The 20,788-nt window shown below is 53.0% G+C and overlaps 1 protein-coding gene across 2 annotated transcripts in view; it reads left to right on the forward strand.

Moving 5' to 3' along the window:
- The window catches only part of LOC140384635 (switch-associated protein 70-like), a 297,297-nt gene that overhangs the window by 242,654 nt on the left and 33,855 nt on the right, over positions 1-20,788 (forward strand). The gene's annotated exons all lie outside the window — the stretch shown is intronic.

Below are 20,788 nucleotides of genomic sequence, written 5' to 3' on the forward strand. Positions count from 1 at the left end.
TCTTGTGAAAATGTTTCACAGCACCAATCGATGTGTTGGTTCACAGCAAGATGACATGAGACTAAGCAGATATGATTTTTGTCTAGTATATTCTCCAGGAAAAGATCTGGGGCGAAATTCTCCCCCAATGGCGCGATGTCCGCCGACTGGCGCCAAAAACGGTGCCAATCAGACGGGCATCGCGCCGGCCCAAAGGTGCGGAATGCTCCGCATCTTTGGGGGCCGAGCCCCAACATTGAGGGGCTAGGCCGGCGCCGGAGGGATTTCCGCCCCGCCAGCTGGCGGAAATGGCGTTTGTTGCCCCGCCAGCTGGCGGAAATGGCGTTTGTTGCCCCGCCAGCTGGCGCAGAAATGCGGCGCATGCGCGGGAGCATCAGCGGCCGCCGACAGTTTCCCACGCATGCGCAGTGGGGAGAGTCTCTTCCGCCTCCGCCATGGTGGAGGCCGTGGCGGAGGCGGAAAGGAAAGAGTGCCCCCACGGCACAGGCCCGCCCGCGGATCGGTGGGCCCCGATCGGGGGCCAGGCCACCGTGGGGGCACCCCCGGGGTCAGATCGCCCCGTGCCCCCCCCAGGACCCCGGAGCCCGCCCACGCCGCCTGGTCCCGCCGGTAAATACCAGCTTTGATTTACGCCGGCGGGACAGGCAATTTCTGGGCGGGATTTCGGCCCATCCGGGCTGGAGAATTGAGCGGGGGGGTCCCGCCAACTGGTGCAGCCTGATTCCCGCCCCCACCCAATCTCCGGTACCGGAGACTTTGGCGGGGGTGGGGGCGGGATTCACGGCGGCCAACGGCCATTCTCCGACCCAGCGGGGGGTCGGAGAATGACGCCCCTGATCCTTGCACATACCTTATCACGTGCTACTGAACATGAAGATAATATTCCAGATCTTGTGTAGGTGATAGAAGCTCAAGCTGACATGCTAGCTGACACACTACCCGTTTCTGATGTTAAATTATGACTAATTAAAGAAGAAACTACAAAGGATGAAGTTTTGCAGCGAGCGATTCATCGCATGACTGATGGATGGCCAAATGCAACCTGTTTCAGTTTCAGAAGTGTTCAAGGTGACCTCTCTGTGATTAATGGATTTTTACTCAAACTGGATAGAATAGTCATTCCTACAAAATTGAGAAGACAGATTCTTATCCGGATCCATGAAGGACAGCAGGGTATTGAGAAATGTAAATGACGTGTAAGGCAAACTGTGTATTGGCCTGGCATCAATTCAGACATTGAAATTCTGTTTCTGAATGTGACAGCTATCAAAGAAATCAGTCTGCTCAACAGAAAGAGAAATTCATAATGATGGATATTGTTGAAATTCCATGGTCTAAAGTGGGAATAGATGGTTTCTACTTTCAATGCAAACTCTATCTCGTCATTATTGACGATTACTCAAATTATCCAGAAGTTATTAAACTTACAACTCAAGTTCACAGTCAGGAGACGGAGCATCGAGAGACTGGAGAGGGATTGTGTGGGGGGCCGTCGAGCACAGGGTTTCGCTGCACACGGACGTCCTGTTATATATTGCGGACCCATTGGGGGCATTAGGCGGATTTTGGAGGACTTTGGCCAGTTCTCCCATGTACAAGTTGAACATGAGAAAGTGTTCACGATTGAGACCAGAGAGCAGGAAAGGAGGTTGGGGTGCTGCTGCTCAAGGTGGTGAGGGTGAGCTTAAGATACTTCGGCATTCAGGTGTCGCGGGTTTAGTCGCAGTTACATAAGTTAAATTTGACTCGGTTGGGGAGCAGATGAAAGGGGACTTCAATAGGTGGGATGTGCTGCCACTGCCGTTGGTGGGATGGGTGCAGACCATGAGCCCAGTGGTGGTGTCGGCCTTGAGGGCATGGGGGCAGTGGAGGCAACATCTGGTACTGGAGGGTGCCTCGCTGCGGACACCGATCTGTGATAATCATAGGTTTGTACCTGGAGAGCTGGATCCGAGGTTTCGGGGGTGGCGGCAGGCAGGGATTGAGCCATTCAGGGACCTGTTTGTTGGGGGCGGCTTTGCAAAATTAGAGGACCTTGAGGAGCATGAGCTTTCCCCGGGGGAATGGTTTCAGGTACCTGCAGGTCCAAGATTTCATGAGGAGCGAAGTGCCATCCATTCCGGTGTTGCCACCCTTGGGGCAGCAAGATGAGGTGCTGTCGAGGGAGGGGATAGGGGAGGGGAAGGTGTCTGAGGTCTACAAGGAGCTAATGGTTTCGGAGGGGGCCCCAGTGGGGGACATTAAGCGGAAATGGGAGGAGGAGTTGGTGGGGTTAGTGGAAGCTGGGATGTGGGAGGAGGCCCTGCGGAGGGTGAATGTGAACTCGTCTTGTGCAAGGCTCAGTCTTATTCAGTTTAAAGTAGTCCGCAGGGCCCACATGACGGTGGTGAGGATGAGTAGGTTCTTTGAGGGAGAAGAGGACAAGTGTGGGCAGTGCGCGGACCGGCAAACCATCTCCACATGTTTTGGGCATGTCCGAATCGGAAGAGGTTGTGGCAGAGGTTTGCGGACGTAATGTCTGAGGAGGTATTAGGGGTAAAAGGTAGCACCGAGTCCAGAGGTAGCGATATTTGGGGTGTCGGAAGACCCAGGAGTCCAGGGGGTAAGATAGGCCGATGTTTTGGCCTTTGCCTCCCAGTTGCAGGAGACGGATTTTGCTTGGGTGGGGCGGGGGGGGGGGGGGGTTTAAAATGGGGAAGGCAGAGTGGGAGGAGGGGATATGGCGGGGAGGGAGTGGGTGTTGGTTATTTATTACGTTGAATAATTTTACTTCTGCTTTCATTTATCTCGTTTGTTTGTTTATGCAAATTCCTGAATAAAATATTTTTTAAAAGATCTATGTATTGCATGGTGCTTTTGTGAAGATAACAACTTGTAATGATGTAGTGTTTTTATTTTAATAAATTGGTCCAAGGCACTTCACCGGATCATTAAAAGCAAAAACACCAGGCCACCTGGGATATTAGGTCAGATGAGCAAAAGCTTGGAAAAGTGGTAGGTTTTAAGGAGTGTATAAAAGGAGAAAAATAGGAAGAGGGACAAAGTGGTATAGAATTCCAACCCTTGGTCCTGAACAACTGAAGTTGTGGCCACCAAAGGCGGGGTGATTACAATTGGGGATGCGCAAGAGGCCAGACTTAAAGGGGCGTGTTGATTTTGGAGGGTTGTAGGGCTGAAGGAGCTGGGGATCAGGCATACCATGGAGGGATTTGAAAATGATGATGATAAATTTTAAACCAAACACACTGTTTGACTAGGAACCAATGTAAGTCAGTGAGCACAGGGTGAAATGGCATAATGCGAGTTAAGACATGAGCAGCAGTTTTTGATGCCCTCAAGCTTCCAGAGGGTGGAGTGTGGGAGCCAGCCAGGAGTGTGTTGGAATAGTTGAGTTGAGAGGTAATGCTGGTTTCAGCAGCAGATAAATTGAGACAAGGGTTCAATGAAGTCAGGCAATGTTACAGAGGTGCAACCAGTTAGCCTTGGTCCTAATATGAGGTTGGACGCTCATCTTGGGGTCAAATGTAGCTCGGGAACGGAGTTTGGAGCGGGGAATGAAAATGATAGCTTCAGTCTTCCTAGTAAAGGCACACGAAAAACCATGGGCGGGGTTCTCCGGCCGTGCCGGCCCAGTGACAGAAGAATCTCACCCGAGTGCAATGGACTTTCCCATTGTCCGTGTCTTGCCTGTGGCGCTCTTACGGCGCGGTGGAGGAATCCAGCCCTATATCTTAACATACCCACACCTTTTGCCTTTACATACAGGTTAACTCTTTAACAGGCCCATCTCTTTGCTCTGTAATCCTCTTTCTTTTTATGCATTTATTAAACATTTCTGGTTTTCCTTGATTTTGTTTGTCAACATATTTTGTTGTCAACTCTTTGCTTTCCTAATTTCCCTTCTAATTTCACTGTTCACTTTTTATCCTCCTCTAGGCTTTTTACAATATTGATCTCTCGGTCTCTGACATAAGCATCCCTCTTTTGCATTATTCCACTCTGTATGCTCCTTGATATTCAGGATGTTCTAGATTTGGGAGTACCACCCTTTTTCTATGAGGAATAGATTTATTCTGAACCTATCTCCACCTTGGATATCTCCTAATACTATGACTCTGATTTACCTTCAAACAGTTGTTCCTCACAAGGGCCCAGAAGAGGAGGATTGCCAAGATGCCAAACATCTGGGCCCATGCCTTCAGAGGACCTGGGCTCAGCTCACAGATTTGTCTTTACCGGCAGCACCAGCCGCTCTCTCAAGTGGCCACCTCACGTCTCAATGTGCTCACACATAAGCGTACAGTGGGTGCTCCTCTCTGGATTAAAGGTCTGTAGTATGAAGGGCTAATGGGATGAGAGCCTGAGTTCAATTGATTTGAAAGCCAGTGTGCATTCTGGGTGGTGTAGTCTGTCCTTGACAAAGTTCTTGCCCTCCTCCACAGGCTCTGGCCTACTAAAGGGAGTCAAGATGGCAGCGCTGGCCAGGAGGAGCAGTGGTTGTAGCAACAGGGAGACCCAGGACAGCTGGATTCTTAGGCAGGACCAAAGGGAGGCACATCTTGTCACCATTAAAGCTGTCTCAATCTCCTCAGCGGGAATATTTCCAAACCTCAAAGGGGTGGGAGAGGGAGTGGGGAGGAGACAAGATAGTGAGGGGAGGAGTGAGAGAGTTGGGAGGGGGGAAAGAGCCCTGAGACTTCAAGTGAGCTGGACATACAGATACATATCCTCCCCCTATCTCTCCCCAAAAACCTGTCCACATATCATCCAGGAGAGGAGGAAAACCCAGGCTGAAAGACAACCTGCTTCTGACCCCCACTTTCATACGAATTCTGCCGAGGTCAGCTCGGAGCCTGTGCCAGCAGAGGCAAATGCAAGATTGTTTTTAGTTAAACCCATTCTATAGCTCAACTCCTGTCCCCTTTCCTGGTTACCAGGACATGCGGTCTAGTCTGTGTCTCTCTAGCTCTGCTTTTTTAAGTGAAAAAACAAAAAAGGTTTTATGAGTTAGCTTTGCTGGTTGGCACATTTTAACAGTCATTTCTATTAATTACTCATTTTTTTGAAGGATCAATTTATTGTTCTGATATTGATTTTTTTTGGGCGGGGGGTGCTAAGCAAGATGTAGATATTTTCTTCATGCCGTAACCTTTTATTTTAAAAGTCGTGTTTACGTGCCAAATTGGATCTCAAGCAGCTGCTGCTGGGTTTCTTGCTGAAGGGGAACGAGAAGCTCACAAGAAGTCTGACTGCTTTTCGGAGGGCTGGCAAAAGGGGCAATTTTTACTCCAATAGAAACAGGAAATGTTGGAAATGCTCAGCACCTGTGGAGAGAGAAACAGGGATCAGGAACTCTTCATCAGAACTAATGAAGGTCATGAACCCGAGACTTTGACTGTTTCTCTCTTCACCGATGCTGTCTGGTCTGCTGAGTATTCCCAGCTCTTTCTGAATATATTTCAGATTTCCAGCATCTGCAGTTATTTGCTTCTCCTATTATATGCTCTAAGCTGGGCATTTGTAAGTGTGATTGGCTTCAATGTAATATGAGAAAATATTTATCATTCAATTCACAATATAAATTTTATGTTAACACAGCCCACTTGCGTGAATAAAGATAACTGCATTATTGCAGATGAATTGGTTGGTGCTAATGTACTGGAAGGTTTTGCCATTTATAAACGTGGAGGTGAAACCAGGAGTCATGCTCCAATGTGTCACTTTTAGCGTAAGATATTCTAATTTGTACACAGGATTGTTGTTTGTGGTGCTTGTGTGGTTCAAGTCTTTTAGATGTTGTTGTCCAGGGCCAGGTTCAAAGAAGCAGAGCTGGTTACATTATATGAACAACCAAGTTGTGTATAATTACCTGACAAAGTCTTGGTTGTTAAGTATACCTGAACTTTCACTGGGCTTTCTAAATAGAGGCATAGAGTACAAAAGCAAGAAGTATTGCTGAACCTATATTAGACTGTTTGATCCCAGTGTGACTATGGTATGTGAATATGGGCTCCAAGGATGTGAAGGGGAGAGTTACAGTCAGGGGATAGGGGTGCTGGAATAAGGGGCCCAGAAACAGGAGGAGCTCAAGGGCCCCTGATAATCTACATTTACTCACATCTCAGCTAAGTAAGATCAGCATTTCCCGAATTGCGGACCTTTACTTCTTGTCCTTTTCCGAACTACGTGAAAAATAATTTAATGATGATAGCTACTACCAAAATGTTCCCCCGCTGAAATCCTTCTCACCTGTCCAACTTTGTTCCCTAAAACTGCTTCTTCCCTTTAGGCTTGCTACATTCTGGCTAGAAATGTTCTCCTGAAATTACTTGAAAAATCCTCCGACCTCTATACCTGATTTTAACTAACTTACTGATTTTTACCCAGTTAATATTAGCATAGTAGAAATTCCATACTTTATTGTCCTTTAGTTTTTGTGTTTTTCAGAAATTGGCTTGCATATTTGCTCTTCTATCTTCCTCTGACCGTGAGGAGATCACTAGTACCCTCCCAGCAGTGTGAAAGTTCCTTTTATTATTCTTCGGTTCAACACAAATAGACTCATCATTGAATGGTTACAGCACAGAAGGAGTCCATTTGGCCTGCCTTGTTCCCTGCTCGAGCAACTCAACTAATCCATCCTTTCCTCGTAGCTCTGCAGACTTTTTTTCTCTTCGATTGTTCATGTGGTTCCTTTTTGAAAGCCGTTATTGAATCTGCCTCCATCACACTCAGGCAGTGCATTCCAGATTCTGACCACTTGTTTCTCATGATCGCCATTTGTTCTTTTGCCAGTCGCCTTCAATCAGTGTTCTCTGAATCTTCTGCCAATGTGAACAGTTTCTCTCAATTTACTCTGTATGGACCGTTCATGGTTTTGAACATCTCCATCAAATTTCCTCTCAACTTTCCGCAGATACCCAACAGATACCTAAATTCTCTGGAGAGATATCACCAAAGATGCCTCTGCAAAATCCTTCAAATCCACTGGCAGGAGAAGTGAACCTCCTCTCCCAGGCCAATACCACCGTATCAAGGCTCTGGTCATGCTCAACCAGCTGCAACACTCTAAATGCCTCCCTAAATAAATGCAACGCTTGCCCCAGAACGCATAACCTGGAGAAGAAGCATCCGCGAAGGCGCTGAACACCTCGAGCGTCACTGCGGAGCACGTGGAGGCCAAGCGTAAGCAGTGGAAAGAGCGCACAGAATCCAGAGTGTCCCATCCACCTGCCTCTTTGATCACCAACTGTGGCAGTGTCTGTGGTTCCAGGATTGGTCTATTCAGCCTCCGCAGAACCCACCCCCCTGGAGTGGAAGCAAGTCATCCTCCACCCTGAGGAACTGCCAAGGACGAAGAAGAAGAACCAAGATGTGACCCCCACCCCCACTCCCGTTGTTCCATCTTTTATTAATCCCCCTCTATCTCACCTAAAATTCGGTAGCCAGGAAATTTGAGTTGCCATTCCTGCCCTCCTTTAAGCCATATTTCAATAATAATCCCAATATCATGCTTTCAATTGCCTATCTGTGAAGGTTTTCTGACTTATTGACCAGATTCCTTCCATTGAAGTGCTTATCTTTAAGCATTTCCAAAGTCTGTTTTCCAACCTTTCTTTCCTCTGCCTTTCATGTTTGTGTACTAATTTCCAGCCATTTCCAGCTTTGTTTCTCTCCTTTCCGAATCCAAGCCCCTGATTTCCATCCCCGCCACCAGGTTAGTCCATAACTTCCCTCAAGGATACTAGGAAACCTCTTTGTGACCACATTGATCCTGTTAAGGTGCAACTATCCAGCTGATAAGGATCCCACATTCTTCCAGAACAGACCTCAATGCCTATGGAATCTGAAGATCTCCCTACTGCACAATTGTAGCAGCGACATATTCACCAGCACTATCCTCCTATTTCTGTACTCGCTAGTGTGCTCAAGAGTCGCCAGGCATCTTTCGACACCGCCACAGAGTTCAGAACCGAATACTGATCAATGACTCGATACACCAGTTAGTAAGTTCAAAAGCAATGCTCATTTATTGACGCACTGTCAAATCTACTCATGCATAAGCTCTACAAACTAAACTACCACTATTACTAAAGCCTATACGTAGCTTCGGGCATCCACTCAGTCAGAGGAACAATGGCCATTGCTATGTTCTGAGGCTGCTGGGTTGAGCTGTTTACAGGGTAGCAACTAGGAGCGTCTATCTCATAGCGTGCGTTGGCTTGGGACTTACTTGGTCTGATGCAGCTGCTAGGCAGGTCTCTCTCTTCGGTGAGAGCCAAAGCCAAAGGAGGAAGATTCTCCCTTGGGTGATACCTCTTATACTGCAAAGCGCTTCGCGCTCTTTTGGGCGGGCCTTGAACTTGGCCTCAACTAATTGAGTCTTTCTCAATCAGTTGTATCAATTTTCCTCCAATAGAGGGGTGGTTCTCTGATCTCTGGGCGTGACCTGGTGACTGTCAGTCTGCTTTATCTTAGCTTCTTCTGGCGCCGGGGAGTCTGTCCTAACATTGTGTATCTAAATGTTTCCCTTTTGTCCCTGGAGATGGCTCATTAGTATGTAAATCGTTTGTAGTTTCTGTCCTGTCTGAGCGTTTAAGGTTCTAATCGACAGACAGAGCTTGCACCTGCTTGTTTCTTAGCATTGTTCAATTTTCCCTGCATTCTTTGCGGGTGTCCATTTTGTAATCGGGACGTGGCCATCCCAGATGGCTACACTCCGGGTGCTCCGGTTTCCTCCCACAGTCCAAAGATGTGCAGGGTAGGTGGATTAGCTATGTTAAATTGCCCTTAGTGTCCAAAAAAGGTTAGGTGGGGTTACTGGGTTTTGGGCTGGAGATGTGGGCTTAATTAGTGTGCCCTTTCCAAGTGCCGGTGCAGACTCGATGGGCCGAATGGCCTCCGTCGGCACTGTAAATTCTATGATTCTACAAGCATCTAGGTAGTTTACACATGGCGCAGGATGTGTTTAACAGGAATGACCTGCCCTGCCAGGTTTTCTCTTTATTTGACTATTATTGAAACAGACTGGAAATAAACTTCAGACTTGTATCTGATCTGGACAAAAAGGAATATTTAATTAAATGTTGTGTATTTAACCAAGTTAGCTTACTTTTGCTTTTTAAAGTAATTGATCTAATTTAAATTATAGGTAAATTCAATGAAATGTCTACCTGCAAAGGTACCCCACTACCCTCCACTTGGTGGTTTTCTTTCTCCTCTGCTGTACAATTCTCTCTGCTGCTCTGCCCACAGTTAAGTTTAAATCCCTGGTACTGCTCCCTTGGTTCTCGTTGCTCTCCTGACTCTGTCCTCTCCTGTCCTTTGGTTGAGAGACTAAATCAAGGTCTCTTCTGCCTCTTCAGGTAAATCAATGACACTTTTTGAAAACAAATATGCATCTGTCTGTTTCCTTGGCTAGTTTTTCCTGGAACAGGTTGCTGGCCTGTTGCCAGAGGGTCTAGCTTGAGGAGTGCCACTTGACATGACTGACCAGGGGACACTTCCACTCTCAGAACAAAGACCAATACAGCGCAGGGACAGGCCCTTCGGCCCTCCAAGCCTGTACCGGTCATGATGCCACCCTTGGCCAAAACCCTCAGCACTTCCTAGTGCCGTATCCCTCTCTACCCATCCTATCCATGTATTTGTTGAGATGCCTTTGAACGCCGTTAATGTATCTTCTTCCACAACCTCCCCTGGCAGCGTGTTCCAGGCACTCACCACCCTCTGTGTAAAGAAACCTGCCTTGCACGCTTCCTCTAAACTTTGCTCCATGGATCTTACACCTATGCCCCCTAGTGACTGACCCCTCCACCCTGGGAGTGCCTGCCCATCCAATCTATCTATGCCCCTCATAATCTTGCAGACCTCTATCAGGTCGCCCCTCAACTTCTGGCGTTCTAATTTAAAAAAAAATTAATTTACGGGATGTGGGCGTCGCTTGTTAGGCCAGCATTTATTGCCCTAGTTGCTCTTCAGAAGGTGGTGGTGAGTTGCTTTCTTGAACCGCTGCAGTCCTTGAGGTGTAGGTACACCCACTGTGCTGTTAGGGACGGAGTTCCAGGATTTTGTCCCTGTGACAGCGAAGGATGGTGAGTGACTTGGAGGAGAACCTCCAGGTGGTGGTGTTCCTGGGTATCTGCTGCTCTTGTCCTTCTAGATGGTAGTGGTCGTGGGTTTACTGAAAACAGTCCAAATCTATTCAGCCTATCCGCACAACTAACACCCGCCAGACTAGGCAACATCCTGTAAACCTCCTCTGCACCCTCTCCAAAGCCTTCACATCCTTCTGGTAGTGTGTCGACCAGAATTGTGTTCAATATTCCAAGTACTGCCTTGCCAAGGTTCTATACACCCATAGCAACCTTGTCAATTTTTATACTCAATGCCCCGTCCAATGAAGGCAAGCTTTCCATATACTTTCTTGACCTACCTTGTCCACTTGTGTTGCCACTTTATTTCTTTTTTTTTTCTCTTCCCCCCCCCCGATCTCTCTCCCCCCCGATCTCTCTCCCCCCCGATCTCTCTCCCCCCCGATCTCTCTCCCCCCGAACTCTCTCCCCCCCGAACTCTCTCCCCCCCCGATCTCTCTCCCCCCGATCTCTCTCCCCCCCCGATCTCTCTCCTCCCGATCTCTCTCCCCCCGATCTCTCTCCCCCCCCGATCTCTCTCCCCCCCCGATCTCTCTCCCCCCCCGATCTCTCTCCCCCCGATCTCTCTCCCCCCGATCTCTCTCCCCCCGATCTCTCTCCCCCCCGATCTCTCTCCCCCCCGATCTCTCTCCCCCCCCGATCTCTCCCCCCCCGATCTCTCCCCCCCGATCTCTCTCCCCCCCGATCTCTCCCCCCGATCTCTCCTCTCCCCCCCGATCTCTCTCCCCCCCGATCTCTCTCCCCCCCGATCTCTCTCCCCCCCGATCTCTTCTCTCCCCCCCGATCTCTTCTCTCCCCCCCGATCTCTCCTCTCCCCCCCGATCTCTCTCTCTCCCCCGATCTCTCTCCCCCCCGATCTCTCTCCCCCCCGATCTCCCCCCCCGATCTCTCCCGCCCCCCGATCTCTCGCCCCCCCGATCTCTCCCCGCCCCGATCTCTCCCCGCCCCGATCACTCCCCGCCCCGATCTCTCCCCGCCCCGATCTCTCCCCGCCCCGATCACTCCCCGCCCCGATCTCTCCCCGCCCCGATCTCTCTCCACCCCTCTGATCTCTCTCCCCCCTGATCTCTCTCCCCCCCCGATCTCTCCCCCCCCGATCTCTCACCCCCGATATCTCCCCCCCGATCTCTCTCTCCCCCCGATATCTCCCCCCCCGCTCTCTCTCCCCCCGATCTCCCACTCCCCCCCCGATCTCCCTCTCCCCCGATCTCTCTCCCCCCCCAATATCTCTCCCCCCCCAATATCTCTCCCCCCCGATCTTCCCCCCCCCCCATCTCTCTCCCCCCCGATCTCTCTCCCCCCCCGATCTCTCTCCCCCCCGATCTCTCTCCCCCCCCGATCTCTCCCTGCCTGATCTCTCTCCCCCCCCGATCTCTCTCCCCCCCTCGGTCTCTCTCCCCCCGATCTCTCTCCCCCCCGATCTCTCTCCCTCCCCCGAACTCCTCCCCCCCCGATCTCTCTCCCCCCGATCTCTCCTCCCCCTGATCTCTCCTCCCCCCGATCTCTCCTCCCCCCCCGATCTCTCCCCCCCGATCTCCCACTCCCCCCGATCTCCCACTCCCCCCGATCTTCCTCTCCCCCCCGATCTCTCTCCCCCCCCAATATCTCTCCCCCCCCAATATCTCTCCCCCCCCCGATCTCCCCCCCCCCCCATCTCTCTCCCCCCCGATCTCTCTCCCCCCCCTGATCTCTCTCCCCCCGATCTCTCTCCCCCCCCCGATCTCTCCCTGCCTGATCTCTCTCCCCCCCGGTCTCTCTCCCCCCCTCGGTCTCTCTCCCCCCGATCTCTCTCCCCCCCGATCTCTCTCCCTCCCCCGAACTCCTCCCCCCCCGATCTCTCTCCCCCCGATCTCTCCTCCCCCCGATCTCTCCCCACCCGATCTCTCCCCCCCGATCTCTCTCCCTCCCCCGAACTCCTCCCCCCCCGATCTCTCTCCCCCCGATCTCTCCCCCAACCGATCTCTCCCCCCCGATCTCTCCCCCCCGATCTCTCCCCCCCGATCTCTCTCCCCCCTCGATCTCTTCCCCCCGATCTCTCTCCCCCCGATCTCTCTCCCCCCCGATCTCTCTCCCTCCCCCGAACTCCTCCCCCCCCGATCTCTCTCCCCCCCGCTCTCCTCCCCCCCGATCTCTCCTCCCCCCGATATCTCCTCCCCCCCCGATCTCTCCCCCCGATCTCTCTCCCCCCCGATCTCTCTCCCCCCCCGATCTCTCCCCCCCGATCTCTCCCCCAACCGATCTCTCCCCCCCCGATCTCTCCCCCCCGATCTCTCCCCCCCGACCTCTCACCCCCTCGATCTCTCCCCCCCGCTCTCTCTCCCCCCCGATCTCTCTCCCCCCGATCTCTCTCCCCCCGATCTCTCCCCCCCGATCTCTCTCCCCCCCGATCTCTCTTCCCCCCGATCTCTCCCCCCCATGACCCCCCGTCTCTCCCCCCCACATGTCTCTCCCCCCGTCTCCCCCCATCCCATGTCTCCCCCCGATCTCTCCCCCCCATGTCTCCCCTCCCCCCAATGTCTCCCCTCCCCTCCCCCCATGTCTCCCCCCGATCTCTCTTCCCCCCCATGTCTCCCCCCGATCTCTCTCCCCCCCATGACTCCCCCCGATCTCTTCTCCCCGATCTCTTCCCCCCCATGTCTCCCCCGATCTCTTCCCCCCATGTCTCCCCCCGATCTCCCCCCCCATGTTTCCCCCCAATCTCCCCCCATGTCTCCCCCCAATCTCCCCCCCATGTCTCCCCCCGATCTACCCCCCATGTCTCCCCCCGATCTACCCCCCATGTCTCCCCCATATCTCCCCCCATGTCTCCCCCCGAACTCTCCCCCCATGTCTCCCCCCGATCTCTCCCCCCCATGTCTCCCCGATCTCTTCCCCCCCCATGTCGCCCCCCGATCTCTCCCCCCCCATGTCTGCCCCCGATCTCTCCCCCCCATGTCTGCCCCCGATCTCTTCCCCCCCATGTCTCCCCCCGATCTCCCCCCCATGTTTCCCCCCGATCTCCCCCCCATGTCTCCCCCGATCTCCCCCCCATGTCTCCCCCTGATCTCCCCCCCATGTCTCCCCCTTATCTCCCCCATGTCGCCCCCGATCTCTCCCCACCTCATGTCTGCCCCTGATCTCCCCCCCATGTCTGCCCCGATCTCTCTCCCCCCCATGTCTCCCCCGCCACCCCATGTCTCCCCCCGATCTCTCTCCCCCCCATGTCTCCCCCGATCCCTCTCCCCCCCCTGTCTCGCCCCGATCTCTCTCCCCCATGTCTCCCCGCCCCCCCCATGTCTCCCCCGCCACCCCATGTCTCCCCCGCCACCCCATGTCTCCCCCCGATCTCTGTCCCCCCCCATGTCTTCCCGATCTCTGTCCCCCCCCATGTCTCCCCCCGATCTCTCCCCCCATGTCTCCCCCCGATCTTTCCCCCCCCTCATGTCTCCCCCCTGATCTTTCTCCCCCCCCATGTCTCACCCCGATCTCTCTCTCTTCCCCCCCCCATGTCTCCCCCCGATGCTGATCACCCCAATAATGTCCCCCCTGATGATGGTGATGATCTCCCGCCTGATGTTCCCTATTCTTCCCCCTTATGGTCTTTCCCTTTCCGGAAATTCGTGTTGCCACTTTCAAAGATCTGTGGGCCTGTACGCCGAGATCTTTCTGAGTTTCTATATTCCTAAGAGTTTTGCCATTTACTGTATATTTTCCCTCTATGTCAGACCTACTTAGCGCTGACCATAGGCGTGTTGGAAGCAATTACATGTTGACTATCAATCTATTTGCCCATATTATGAACCCACCTTTCTTGGCCATCGAACCCAGAGCTTCTGACTCAGAGGCAGGGGCGCTACTTACTTTGCCAGAAGACTTCCTGTTGCATTTTCCAACTGTACTTCAAACAGTATTTAACCCTCTTGAACTTTCCCCCTCCCGTCCCTATTCCTCCTAGAATAGCCATAAACTCTCAAATGTTAAGTTAAGTCAACGTAAGGCAAATATTAATAATAATAATAAATCTTTATTAGTGTCACAAGTAGGCTTACATGAACACTGCAATGAAGTTACTGTGAAAATCCCCCAGTCGCCACACTCCGCCTGAGGGAGAATTAAGAATGTCCAGTTCGCCTAACAAGCATGTGTTTCGGACTTGTGGGAGGAAACCGAAGGACCCGGAGGAAACCCACACAGACACGGGGAGAACGTGCAGACTCCGCACAGACAGTGACCCAAGCTGGGAATCAAACGGAGGTACCTGGCGCTGTGAAGCCACAGTGCTAACCACTGTGCCACCATGCCGCACATAGGCTGCAAGGGCTCCAGGAGGTATCTGTTTGGAAAATTGATGACAGAACCACCTAGTTAGTAGAGACAAGGCTGTTTAATCAACTAGTGCTGCAGCACAAAAGACAGAGCGCAGGATTCCCCCGCAATCGGCGGGGCAGCCCGTACCCGCGCCAAGTGTGGCATGAACAAATCTGGCACTGGGCCGCCCGGAGGTCGCGGAATCCTCGCTCTTCCGGGGGCTAAGGGTTGGCACCGCGCCAACCAGCGCCGAAGGGCCTCCGCCGGCCTGCACAAGTTGGCACATGCGCAGAACCGCCGGCGTGTTTTCCTGCGCATGCGCAGGGGGTTGCTTTTCCGCGCCGGCCATGGCGGAGCCTTACAGAGGCCGGAGCGGAGGGAAAGAGTGCCCCCATGGTGGGCCCCGATCGTGGGCCAGGCCACCGTGGGGGCACATCCCCCCCCCAGGGCTGGATCCCCCGCACCACCACCACCCCGAGGACCCTGCTAACCACCCTCCAAACCAAGTCCCGCCGTGATGGACCCATGTCCATTTCACGCCGGCGGGACTGGCCGAAAACGGGCGGCCGCTTGGTCCGGTTAATTGCCGGGGGGGGGGCTGCTGCCAACGGCCCCCGACCGGCACGATCCCCGCCGCCGCCCGAAAACTGGCGCCGGAGAATTCGGCAGCCGGTGTCGGTGCGGCGGGGCTGGATTCACGCCCCCCCCGCCCGGCGATTCTCCGACCCGGCGGGGGTCACAGAATTCCGCCCAGATATTGCTGGTATGGGAAATCTGAAAAAAAATATGTTGGAAGTACTCAACAGATCAGGTAGCAGATATGGAGAGAGAAATAGAATTAACATTTCAAGTTGATGACCTTTCATCAGAACTGGGGAAAGTTAGAGATGTAACAGATTTTAAGTAAATGCAGAGGCAAGGAAAAGCAAGAGGAAAGGACAAAATCTGATGTAGAGTAAAAGGCAGGGGTGATTAAATGCCAGGAAGGTTTGATGCTCAAGGCAAAAGGAGATGGTAATGGGCAAGAAAAGAGACAAAAGATCGGTTAGAAGAACTGAAATGGACTTCCGGGTGCGGCGATGACCAGCTAAGTCGCACGTTTCGGCAGCTCCCGTTGGAATGGACTTTTGGGCTCTTAATAGGAGCCCCAACGGCAATTTAAACGGCCAAAAACACTGTGCGGTAAACCAGAAGGGAATCCCCCCCGGACACGCATGGATAAGGGAGAGGATAGCGGCCGGATTGCGGAGGATCCTCTGGAGCAGCGGCAAGGAAGGGAAGCTCAAAGCAAGATGGCGTCGGAAGGTGGCCGTTTGTTATGGGGCCCAGACCAACAAGAGTTCCTGCAGCACTGTGTGGAAGAGCTGAAGAAGCAGTTGAAGAAGAAGCTGTTGGCCCCGATATTACAGGCGATTGAAGGGCTAAAGGAGGAGCAGAGGACCCAAGAGCTGGAGCTTCGGGTCGTGAAGGCAAAGGCTGCTGAAAATGAAGATGAAATACAGGGCCTGGTGGTGAAGACAGAGATGCACGAGGCACAGCACAAAAGGTATGTGGAAAGGTTGGAAGTACTGGAGAATAATTCGAGGAGGAAGAATTTAAGAGTCCTGCGTCTTCCCGAAGGCGCAGAAGGGGCGGACGTCGGGACATATGTGAGCACGATGCTTCACTCGCTAATGGGATCGGAGGCCCCGACGGGCCCTTTGGAGGTGGAGGGAGCTTATCGAGTTCTGGCGCGAAGACCAAGGGCAGGAGAAATACCTCGAGCCATAGTGGTGAGGTTTCACTGCTATAATGACAGAGAGACGGTCCTCAGATGGGCGAAGAAAACTCGGAGCTGTAGGTGGGAGAACGCGGTGATCCGCGTATACCAGGATTGGAGTGCGGAGGTGGCGAGAAGGAGGGCAAGTTTTAATCGGGCTAAGGCGGTGCTTCACAAAAAGAAGATCCAGTTTGGAATGTTACAACCGGCGAGATTGTGGGTCACACACCAAGGGAAGCACCACTACTTTGAGACGGCAGAAGAGGCGTGGATATTCATTGTGGACGAGAAGCTGGAATAGTCTGGTGAGAGAAAGAACTTTTGGGACAAAGTGGTGGGGTGATTATGTGGGGTGAGGAAAAAAGGGGGGGGGGGATGATTTTTCAGTTTGTTAATTTTGCGATCATGTAACTTTTCTCTCTTCGCCATGTTGGGGGGGGGGGAGTATGAGGAACTGTGGGCGCCGGCCATTAGGGGCGGGGCCAAGTGGGAAACGCAGGCTTTGTTCCCGCGCTATGGTAATTATGGCGGGAACAGGGACGCAGGAAGGAGGGGGCCTCGCACAGTGGGGGCCGAGGACAAGGGGGGAAGCCGAGGTCAGCCAGAGTTCACTGACTTCTGGGAGCAACATGGGGGGTGCAACTACGCTAGAGGGGGATCTAGCCAAGGGGGGGGAAGGGGGGGTTAACTGGGTTGCTGCTGCTAAGGAGAAGGGGGAGCTGTTATGGGATGGGGTGGTCGAGGCGGGAGGGCGCCGTCGGGGGGATATAAGGGTACGTGGGAACCGGATGAGGAGCTGGGTTAAAAAAGGGGATGGCTAGTCGACAAGGGGGGTGGGTAAAGAGCCCCCCAACCCGGCTGATCACGTGGAACGTGAGAGGGCAGAACGGGCCGATTAAAAGGGCACGGGTACTCGCACACCTAAAGAAATTAAAGGCAGATGTGGTTATGTTGCAGGAGACGCATCTGAAACTGATAGACCAGGTCAGACTACGTAAAGGATGGGTGGGGCAGGTGTTTCATTCGGGTTCAGATGCGAAGAACAGGGGGGTGGCTATCTTAGTGGGGAAATGGGTACTGTTTGAGGCAAAGACCATAGTGGCGGATAGTGGGGGTAGATATGTGATGGTGAGTGGCAGATTGCAAGGGGAGGCGGTGGTTCTGGTGAACGTATACGCCCCGAACTGGGATGATGCAAATTTTATGAGGCGTATGTTGGGACGTATCCCGGACCTGGAGACGGGAAAGTTGGTAATGGGGGAGTCTTCAATACGGAGCTTAATCCAGGGCTGGACCGGTCGAGGTCCAGGACCGGGAGGAGGCCGGCAGCGTCCAGGGTGCTCAAGGACTTCATGGAGCAGATGGGAGGGGTAGACCCCTGGAGATTTAGTAGGCCTAGGTGTAAGGAGTTCTCATTTTTCTCCCATGTTCACAAAGTATACTCACGGATAGACTTTTTTGTCTTGGGAAGGGCACTGATTCCGAAGGTGACAGGGACGGAATATTCGGCCATAGCCATTTCGGACCACGCTCCACATTGGGTAGACCTGGAGGTAGGAGAGGAAAAAGAACAGCACCCACTCTGGAGAATGGATATGGGCTTATTGGCGGATGAGGGGGTATGTTTAAGGGTGAGGGGGTGCATCGAAAGGTACTTGGAGCTTAATGACAATGGAGAGGTTCAGGTGGGAGTGGTCTGGGAGGCGTTGAAGGCGGTGGTCAGAGGGGAACTGATATCCATAAGGGCACATAAAGGGAAGCAAGAGGGTAAAGAAAGGGAGCGATTGTTGAAAGAACTTTTGAGGGTGGACAGGCAATATGCGGAGGCACCGGAGGAGGGACTGTACAAGGAAAGACAAAGGTTACATGTGGAATTTGACCTGCTGACCACGGGTAAGGCAGAGGCACAGTGGAGGAGGGCACAGGGTGTACAGTATGAGTATGGAGAGAAGGCGAGTCGGCTACTGGCCCACCAATTGAGGAAGAGGGGAGCAGCGAGGGAGATAGGTGGGATGAGAGATGAGGAGGGAGAGATGGAACGGGGAGCGGAGAGAGTGAACGGGGTGTTCAAGGCATTTTATGAGAGGTTATATAAGGCTCAGCCCCCGGAAGGGAAGGAGGGAATGATGTATTTCTTGGATCAGCTGGAATTCCCTAAGGTGGAGGAGCATGAGAGGGCGGGACTGGGAGCACAGATTGAGATGGTGGAGGTGGTAAAAGGGATTGGGAGCATGCAGACGGGGAAGGCCCTGGGACTGGACGGATTCCCGGTGGAATTTTATAGGAAATATATGGACCTACTGGCCCCGCTTTTGACGAGAACCTTTAATGAGGCCAGGGAAAGGGGGCAGCTGCCCCCGACTATGTCGGAGGCAACGATATCGCTCCTTTTGAAGAAGGAAAAAGACCCGCTGCAGTGTGGGTCCTACAGGCCCATTTCCCTTTTAAATGTAGATGCTAAGCTCCTGGCCAAGGTGATGGCGACGAGGATAGAGGACTGTGTCCCGGGGGTGGTCCACGAGGATCAAACTGGGTTTGTTAAGGGGAGACAGCTGAACACGAACATACGGAGGTTGCTAGGGGTAATGATGATGCCCCCACCAGAGGGGGAGGCGGCGATAGTGGTGGCGATGGACGCCGAGAAAGCATTCGACAGAGTGGAGTGAGATTATCTGTGGGAGGTGCTGAGGAGATTTGGTTTTGGAGAAGGGTTTATTGGATGGGTACAGCTGCTATATAGGGCCCCGGTGGCGAGCGTGGTCACGAACAGGCAGAGGTCTGACTACTTCCGTCTTCATAGAGGGACGAGGCAGGGGTGTCCCCTGTCTCCGTTACTGTTTGCATTGGCGATTGAGCCCCTGGCCATAGCACTGAGGGGCTCCAGGAAGTGGAAGGGAATACTCAGGGGTGGAGAAGAACACCGGGTATCTTTGTATGCAGATGATTTATCGCTGTATGTTGCGGACCCAGTGGAGGGGATGCCTGAGATAATGCAGACACTCCGGGAGTTTGGGGCATTTTCGGGGTACAAATTGAATATGGGGAAGAGTGAGTTGTTTGTGGTGCATCCGGGGGAGCACAGCAGGGGAATGTAACAAGAGATTTCCGGTACTTAGGGATTCAGATTGCCAGGAGTTGGGGAACCTTACATAGGCTTAATTTAACAAGATTGATGGAACAGATGGAGGAGGATTTTAAGAGATGGGACATGGTGCCCCTGTCACTGGTGGGTAGGGTGCAGGCGGTCAAAATGGTAGTCCTCCCTTTTTGTGTTTCAGTGCCTTCCGGTGATGGTCACGAAGGCTTTTTTCAAGAAAATTGAGAAAAGTGTCATGAGTTTTGTGTGGGCCGGGAAGATCCCGAGAGTGAGGAGGGGGTTCTTGCAGCGTAGCAGGGATAGGGGGGGGGGCTGGCACTACCGAGCGCAAGTGAATACTACTGGGCCGCCAATACCTCAATGGTGTGTAAGTGGATGGGAGAAGGGGAGGGAGCGGCGTGGAAGAGATTGGAGATGGCGTCCTGCAAAGGAACCAGCCTACAAGCAATGGTGATGGCGCCGTTGCCGTTCTCCCCGAAGAAATACACCACAAGTCCAGTGGTGGTGGCAACACTAAAAATTTGGGGGCAGTGGAGACGACATAGGGGAAGGACGGGAGCCTCGGTGCGGTCCCCAATAAGAAATAACCATAGGTTTGTCCCGGGGAGAATGGATGGGGGATTTGGAGCATGGCAGAGAGCTGGGGTTGTGCAACTGAGAGATCTGTTCGTAGATGGGAGCGCTGACGGAAAAATATGGGTTGCCCCAAGGGAATGCATTTCGGTACATGCAACTGAGGGCATTTGCGAGGCAACAGGTGAGGGAATTCCCGCAGCTCCCGACGCAGGAGATTCAAGATAGAGTGATCTCAGGGACATGGGTGGGGGATGGTAGGGTGTCGGATATATACAGGGAAATGAGGGACGAGGGGGAGATCATGGTGGATGAGCTGAAGGGGAAATGGGAAGAAGAGCTGGGGGAAGAGATTGAGGAGGGGCTGTGGGCTGATGCCTTACGTAGGGTAAACTCGTCATCCTCGTGTGCCAGGCTAAGCCTGATACAATTCAAGGTTTTACACAGGGCGCATATGACGGGAGCAAGGCTCAGTAAATTTTTCGGGGTAGAGGATAGGTGTGGGAGATGCTCGAGAAGCCCAGCAAACCACACCCACATGTTTTGGTCATGTCCGGCACTGCAGGGGTTCTGGGTGGGGGTGGCAAAGGTGCTTTCGAAGGTGGTGGGGGTCCGGGTCGAGCCAGGCTGGGGGTTGGCTATATTCGGGGTTGCAGAAGAGCCGGGAGTGCAGGAGGCGAAAGAGGCTGATGTCTTGGCCTTTGCGTCCCTAGTAGCCCGGCGAAGGATATTGCTTATGTGGAAGGAAGCCAAACCCCCGGGCGTGGAGACCTGGATAAGTGACATGGCAGGGTTTATAAAACTAGAACGGATAAAGTTCGCACTAAGGGGTTCGGCTCAAGGGTTCACCAGGCGGTGGCAACCGTTCATTGACTAGCTCGCAGAACGCTAAAGGAAATGGGAAGGTAACAGCAGCAA

Source organism: Scyliorhinus torazame, chromosome 10 (assembly GCF_047496885.1).
Source record: "Scyliorhinus torazame isolate Kashiwa2021f chromosome 10, sScyTor2.1, whole genome shotgun sequence".
NCBI classification, from domain to species: domain Eukaryota; kingdom Metazoa; phylum Chordata; class Chondrichthyes; order Carcharhiniformes; family Scyliorhinidae; genus Scyliorhinus; species Scyliorhinus torazame.